The sequence below is a fragment of the Populus euphratica genome, unplaced genomic scaffold (assembly GCF_000495115.2).
Source record: "Populus euphratica unplaced genomic scaffold, PopEup_1.0 scaffold603.1, whole genome shotgun sequence".
In the NCBI taxonomy this organism is placed as follows: Eukaryota; Viridiplantae; Streptophyta; class Magnoliopsida; order Malpighiales; family Salicaceae; genus Populus; species Populus euphratica.
The window spans coordinates 8,614-16,624 of record NW_011500275.1 but is presented as its reverse complement, the minus strand read 5'-3'; positions in this window follow the sequence as shown (position 1 = coordinate 16,624).

Genomic DNA, 8,011 nt, shown 5'->3' with positions numbered 1-8,011 from the left:
CTTTTTCTCTATTATTATTATTATTATTATTATTATTATTATTGTTATTATTGTTATACTATTACTAGTATTTCTACTACTACTATTATTAGTTATTAGTATTATTATTGTTATTATTATGGATTTGTTGTTGTTATGTTATTGTTATTCATAATTTATATAATTAACCTCCCTGTGGTTCAACTCTAGTCTAGTTGAGTTATTTATTACTTCGACACTCCTGCACTTGAGAGAAGACATCAATCTTTTGGTCGTGTCACAGCCCATATTTCTAGTTCTAGAAGTCTAAATACATTAATTCTTTTTTTGTTGGAAAACTAAGATAATTTCCTAGAACTTTCATAAGACAATCTATTCAAATTCTAATATCAACAATATGTTTTCTCTAGACAAGAAGATAAAGATTGTTACCGAAGTCAAGATATAGCCATTCACTCAATAATTAGTTATCAAATCAATAGTTTCAAATTTTAGCCTAAAAAAGGAAGAATTTACTATGCATTTAAGCATTTTGATTTTCAGATCAAGATCATGTTCTTGCTCTCTCTCTTTATATTTTTATAATGCTTAAGTTTTTCTTATATTAATATCTTATTTATGCTTTTCATTTCCTTTCATTTAATTAGTTAACTTATATCTTATTTATGTTCTTATCTTGTTTATTTATATTTCTCTCTTTCATTATGTTTAGTTAAGTTTATTATGTTAACGTGAAAAAGTTACACTAATGATGTAAGAATAAGTATAGTATAAACTCAACATGGACTTTAATGTTTGATACTAACATGTTTTGTATTTGTTATCTTGTTCACTTTTAATACTTTTCTTATTAAATGATTAATCTAGATTTATGTTGTATAGCCCTTGATACAACAAATTCTTTGTACTTTCATAACCCAACCGAATGGTATAACCGATACCTGTGCTATGAAAGGAACTTGATTTGTTATTAACATAAGTTATAATCATGAATACCTGACAATATTTACAAGTATTAGTATTATTCGAATAAGATAACTAATGCAATCATGTTAACAATTTATAATCCAATTGGAACCTCTTTTGTGTGCGGTTTCTAGTTGAGTAATGAAAAGAGTTTATATTATACTTATTTGAAATACTATTAGTGGATCCTCTAACCTTGACAACTATTTTTTATCATTGTTTGATCTTCATATTAATCTCACATCTCAATATCCTCTCTCATCATCATCATCTTCATCATATAGTTAACCTTCCTATGGTTCGATCAAGTTATTTTTACTACGATACTTCTACACTTAGAACAAGATATCAATTGTTTGGTCGTGTAAAAGCTTAATCCCAACCTTAAGTCCAGTCCTTAAGTTTTCACAACTTCATCAGTAATAAATTAATGAAATGTGAAATTTGACTTTATAAAATTTAAAATATTTTAGTATATTTTTTTGGGTAAATTAAATATTTAAGTAAGGAGGAGTAATGATTACCCCAACACTTTTTTAAATGGTAAATTTGGTTGTATGGTAAAATTTAATCTCCAAGTATTATTATATTTTTTACATTTTTTTAAATGCATATCAAATATTTATTTATTTATTTCTCTCACAAATCATGATTGATGAATTAATTTTCTTTCTCTAAACTAATATTTAATTTTTAATTTATTGACATTCCAAACATCTTTAAAAAAATCAAATTTTATACCATTAAAAATTACTCTTGTTTTAATATTATACAAAATGTCATTTAAAGAGTTAATGATTTATTTATTTTCTGCTTCTTTTATTTATTTTTGAATTGCTCTCTCTCTATATATCTATGTGTGTGTGTGTGTAAAATATCAACGTCTAAATGAAATAACTCTTTTAAGGATTATACTAGCAATGTGTCAATTATTTTATAAAGTATATATATTTTTTTCCGTTATGAAATATGCCTACCATATATCATGGTGTGTATGGTGTCAAATGACAAGTCTTCCTCCTTGATTGATGTGGTTTTGGATGTGTTTGAATTAATCATGAAATTATGATTTAAAGGGTTTAAGACTTACCACCTAGTATTATGATTACCATAAAACTTACTAGTCTATAAAAGTTTAGGTAAGAAGATTGATTATGCATGAAGAAAACACATCACTCTTAGTGTACTTTACTTGTTAAAAACTGCATTATTAAGGTTCAAGAAAGGTAATTCTCAGTAAGGAGGTCCATATCTCTATAAGCTCAAGATAAATCACCCATATTAAAGAGATATTTAGACTAAAACATAACTATTTTAAGACTTAAATTTTAATGGTGTATTTATTTCTATTTTGTATTTTTAATACCTAGGATATACTATAAAGTATAATTTTATACCCCCAATTATTAAAATATATAATTAGTTCCTAATATTTTATTTTTGTTAATTCATTTAATTTAATATTGAAAATTTGCATTACATTGTAAAACTTATTCCCCAAATATTAATTTAAAAATTTACTTTTTTATGGTGTTTTTAATTTTTTTTCAAATCCAATGTATAGTTACAAACTTGTTATGATACCCATTAATTTGTTTTTGTATTTTTTTTCCCTCAAAGTATGATAAAAATGTATTTTTTTAGTTTTTATAAAAGATGTATGAGAAATTTTATAATTTGGACATATGCGCACACATAAAATTATATTTTTGCATTTTTAAGTAAGGAATTTTGGATTTTGTTTTTTATTTTCTGAATTTTTAAAGATAAGCAGGTATATTTAGTAACTGGTCAGTATCTTACATTATAATTTTACAATTCCAAATATTAAATAAAATTGCTAAAAAATACGTGAGAGACCCAAAAATAATTTTAAAATGATCCCTGAAGTTTTTCATATTTTTTGGAAATGAATTGTGGTTTGTTTGACAAAAAAAGATTGTCATAAAAAAACTATCAAAAGATTGTTAGGGGTGTGTTTGCTAAACACATTCAAAGGATCAAAAATGCATTTTTTCCCTTTGTAAAATTTTGTATATGATTAGTACTTAAAAGTGCATTTTTATCAAGGTTTTATGTCATCATTTTGCACTTGAAGTATCAACAACTCCTTAACTAAAACATGTTTTATAATAATATATCTAATAATATAAGATATATTTAATTTGTGGTAAATATTCATTTTAAATATAGGCTTACCACATAAATAAAAGGATTGATTGATGAATTTAAGAACTGAAATTGAAAGGACAAAGAGATGGCCAAACTTAGAAAAGAGATATCGGTGCAATCCAAACCGGAACACTTTTTGGTAATTGGGTCATATCTGAAGCTACAAATCTTAGATTTAGGTCTACTTTATATGGATAGAAAGGTAAGACATAGGCCTATAATTTTCATATGGAGCCCAAGATCTAAAAATGCTATTTTCAAGTCCAAATTGTAGCAACAATAAAGAAGTCCAAATTTGTCTTCCAACCCGAGTACTATTTAGTGTTTAGCCAAGATCTGGAGTTCTAGAAGTCCAAATGACCTGAAGTTTTTACACAAGAAAGCTGAGACAATTTACTACTACTTTCATGTTTTCAAGTGGCTTCAATTTTGACGTTATCAATGACGTTTGTGCCAGACAAGAGAAGATAAAGATTATCACTAAGTCAAGAGTTGGTTTTGGGCAGACAAGAGAAGATAAGGATTGTCACCAAGTCAAGAGTTGGCCACCCACTCATCAATTAGTCATCAAATCAATAGTTCCCAATTTTGGCCTATAAAAGGAGGCATTTGTCATGCATTTAGGCATCTTGGTTTCCAGATCAAGATCATGGTCTTACTTTCTCTCTTTGTATTTTTTGTAATGTTTATGCTTTTCTTTCATTAATATCAAGTTTATGCCTTTCATTTACTTAGTTAACTTTTATCTTATTTATGTTCTTATTTTGTTTTTTTATTTTTTTTTTCTTTCATTATGTTTAGCTAAATTTATTATGTCAAGGTGAAAAGGTTACACTAATGGTGTAAGAATAAGTATAGTGTAAACTAAATATGGACTTTAATATTTGTTACTAACATGTTTTGTATTTGTTATCTTGTTCACTCTTTAATACTTTGCTTGTTAAATGACTAATCTTGATTTATGTTGTATAACACTTGATACAACAAGTGCTTGACACTTTCATAGTTCATACTGTATGGTATAACCGACACCTGAGCTATGAAAGGAACTTGATTTGTTGTTAACATAATTTATAATCATGAATGCTTGACGAGATTTACAAGTAGTAGCATTAATCGAATAAGATGACTAATGTAATCATGTTAACAATCTATAATCTAATCGGAACCTCTTTTGTGTGTGGTTTCTAATTGAATAATAAGAGTTTATACTATACTTGTTTGATATATCATTAGTGGAACCTCTAACCTTGACATTTATTGTTATCATTGTTTAATCCTTACATTAATATTGCATCTCAAAGTTCTCATCTTTTTCTTCTTCTTCTTCTCCTTCTTCTTCTTTATTACTACTACTACTACTACTACTACTACTACTACTACTACTAATAATAATAATAATAATAATAAAGAAAAAGAAAAAGAAAAAGAAGAAGAGTTACTACTACTACTAGTATTATTATTATTATTATTATTATTATTATTATTATTGCTACTAATATTATTGTTGTTACTATTGTTGTTGTTTATTTTGCTACTACTATTATTATTACATGCATTCATTGAAAAGTAAGAGACAATCAATACTCAACCTGCTCAAAACATGAAAGATTTTAAAGATACTCATGCAAAATTGACATCTGCTCTCAGTTTTCAACAGAAAGGTAAGTTTCCATCTCAACCACAACAAAATCCTAAGGGGCAATACAATGCAAATGCAAGTAGTTTCAGAAGCCAACACATGGATCAAGTCAAATCAGTCACTACTCTTCACAATGGTAATGTTAATGAGAAACCCACTCTTGAACCTTATGAGAAAGATGATGAGTCAATCTCTGAGGGTAAGGAAGAGGTTGAATCTCAAAATTGCAAAGAAAAGACTGATTCCCCGCCAGCACTTCCATTTTCTCATGCCATGACTAAACAAAGGAAAGTCAATCACAATTCTGAAATTTTTGAAACTTTCAAACAGGTAAGAATCAATATATCTTTGCTGGATGCTATTAAACAGGTTCCTTCCTATGCTAAAATTTTGAAAGATCTATGCACAGTAAAGAGGAAATTGAATGTGAAAAAGAAAGCCTTTTTAGCTGAACAAGTAAGTGCCATTCTTTAGAACAATAATGCTTTGAAATATAAAGACTTTAGCTGTCCTATAATTTCTTGCTTTATTGGAGAATATAAAATTGAAAGAGCCTTACTTGATCTTGGTGCTAGTGTGAATTTATTTCCATATTTAGTTTTTTAAAGTCTCAATCTAGGTGAGTTGAAACCAACTTCTGTAACTCTTTTACTTGCCGATAGATCTGTAAAACTGCCTAGAGGAATAGTCAAAGATGTGTTAGTACAAGTCAATAAATTCATTTATCTTGTGGATTTTGTTATCTTGGACATAGAACCTGTCGAAGCATGTAATTCATTTCCTGTTATTTTAGGATGTCCGTTTCTTGCAACTTCTAACACATTGATTAATTATAGGAATGGACTCATGAAGCTATCATTTGGAAACATGACATTGGAGATGAATATTTTCAATATTTGCACGCAACTTGAAGATGATAATGATTTACAAGAAGTAGATCATATTGACGAGTTAGTTTATGATCAACTTAAATCTACTTTAAGTAAAAATGAGTTAGATAAATCTAAAGATTTGCAAATGATTTATTCTAAGAAAGATATCACGGATGAAAAACGCACCAAAAATGTTGATGCGGATCTTTTGTCAAAAGTGACAACAAAATTCAACATCTGACATCACATCAATCGATGATTACTTTCCTAATAAATCCTTACTTTCTCTTAGTCCAATGCCTTGGTATGATAAAAATATTAATTTTCTTGCTTTAGGAGATTTGCCAACTGATTGGAGTACCCAAGACAAAAAAAAGTTTTTGAATGAAGTGAAAAACTTTTATTGTGATGACCTAAATTTATTCAAATATTGTCCTGATCAAATATTTCAAAGATTCATTCCCGACAATGAGGTAAGTAGTATCATTAAACTTTGTCATTCTAAAGCATGTGAGAGTCATTTTTCATAAAAAAAGACAGCTTTAAAAATATTTCAAAATGGATTTTATTGGTCCACTAATTAGTACTTAAAAGTGCATTTTTATCATGGTTTTATATCATCATTTTGCACTTGAAGTATCAATAACTCCTTAACTAAAGCATGTTTTATAATAATATATCTAATAATATAAGATACCTTTAATTTATGGTAAATGTTCATTTTAAATTGAGGCCTATCACATAAATAAAAGGATTGATTGATGACTTGAAGAACTTAAATTGCAAGGATAAAGAGATGGCCAAACTTAGAAAAGAGATGTCGGTGCAATCCAAACCGGAACACTGTTCGGTAATTGGGTCATATCTAGAGCTATATATCTCAGATTTAGGTCCAATTTATATGGATGGAAAGGTAAGACATAGGCCTACAACTTTCATATGGAGCCCAAGATCTAAAGACTTTAAGAACTTAAATTGCAAAGGCAAAGAGATGGCCAAACTTAGAAAAGAGATGTCGGTGTGATCTAAACCAGAATACTGTTCGGTAAATGGGTCATATCTGGAGCTATATATCTCGGAATTAGTTCCAATTTATATGGAGGGAAAAGTAAGACATAGGCCTACAACTTTCATATGGAGCCCAAGATCTAAAAAGGCCATTATCAAGTCCAAATTGTAGCAACAACAAAGAAGCCCGAATCTGTCTTCCAGCCCGAGCACTGTTCGATATTTTGGCCATATCTGGAGTTCTAGAAGTCCAAATGAGCTGAAGTTTTTACACAAGAAAGCTGAGACAATTGCCTACAACTTTCATGTTTGCAACTGGCTCCAGTTTTGACGTTATCAATGACGTTTTGGGCAGACAAGAGAAGATAAGGATTGTCACCAAGTCAAAAGTTGGTCACCCACTTATCAATTAGTCATCAAATCAATAGTTCCCAATTTTGGCCTATAAAAGGAGGCATTTGCCATGCATTTAGGCATCTTGGTTTCCAGATCAAGATCATGCTCTTCCTTTCTCTCTTTGTATTTTTTATGCTTTGTTTTCATTAATATTAAGTTTATGCCTTTCATTTCCTTTCCTTTACTTAGTTAACTTTTATGTTCTTATTTTGTTTATCTATTTTGCTTTCTTTCATTATGTCTAGCTAAGTTAATTATGTCAAGGTGAAAAGGTTACACTAATGGTGTAAGAATAAGTATAATGTAAACTTAATATGGACTTTAATGTTTGATACTAACATGTTTTATATTTGTTATCTTGTTCACTCTTTAATACTTTGCTTGTTAAATGACTAATCTTGATTTATGTTGTATAACACTTGGTACAACAAATGCTTGGCACTTTCATAGCCCATAATGTATGGTATAACCGACACCTGAGCTATGAAAGGAACTTGATTTATTGTTAACATAAGTTATAATCATGAATGCTTGACGAGATTTACAAGTATTAGCATTAATTGAATAAGATGACTAATGTAATCATGTTAACAATATATAATCTGATTGGAACCTCCTTTGTGTGTGGTTTCCAATTCAATAATAAGAGTTTATACTATACTTGTTTGATATACCATTAGTGGAACCTCTAACCTTGACATTTGTTATTATCATTGTTTAATCGTTACATTAATATTCCATCTCAAAGTTCTCATCTTCTTCTTCTTCTTCTCCTTCTTTTTCTTTATTATTATTATTATTATTATTATTATTATTATTATTATTAGTACTACTACTACTACTACTACTACTACTACTACTACTACTACTACTACTACTACTACTACTACTACTACTACTACTACTACTACTACTACTACTACTACTACTACTACTACTACTACTACTACTACTACTACTACTACTACTACTACTA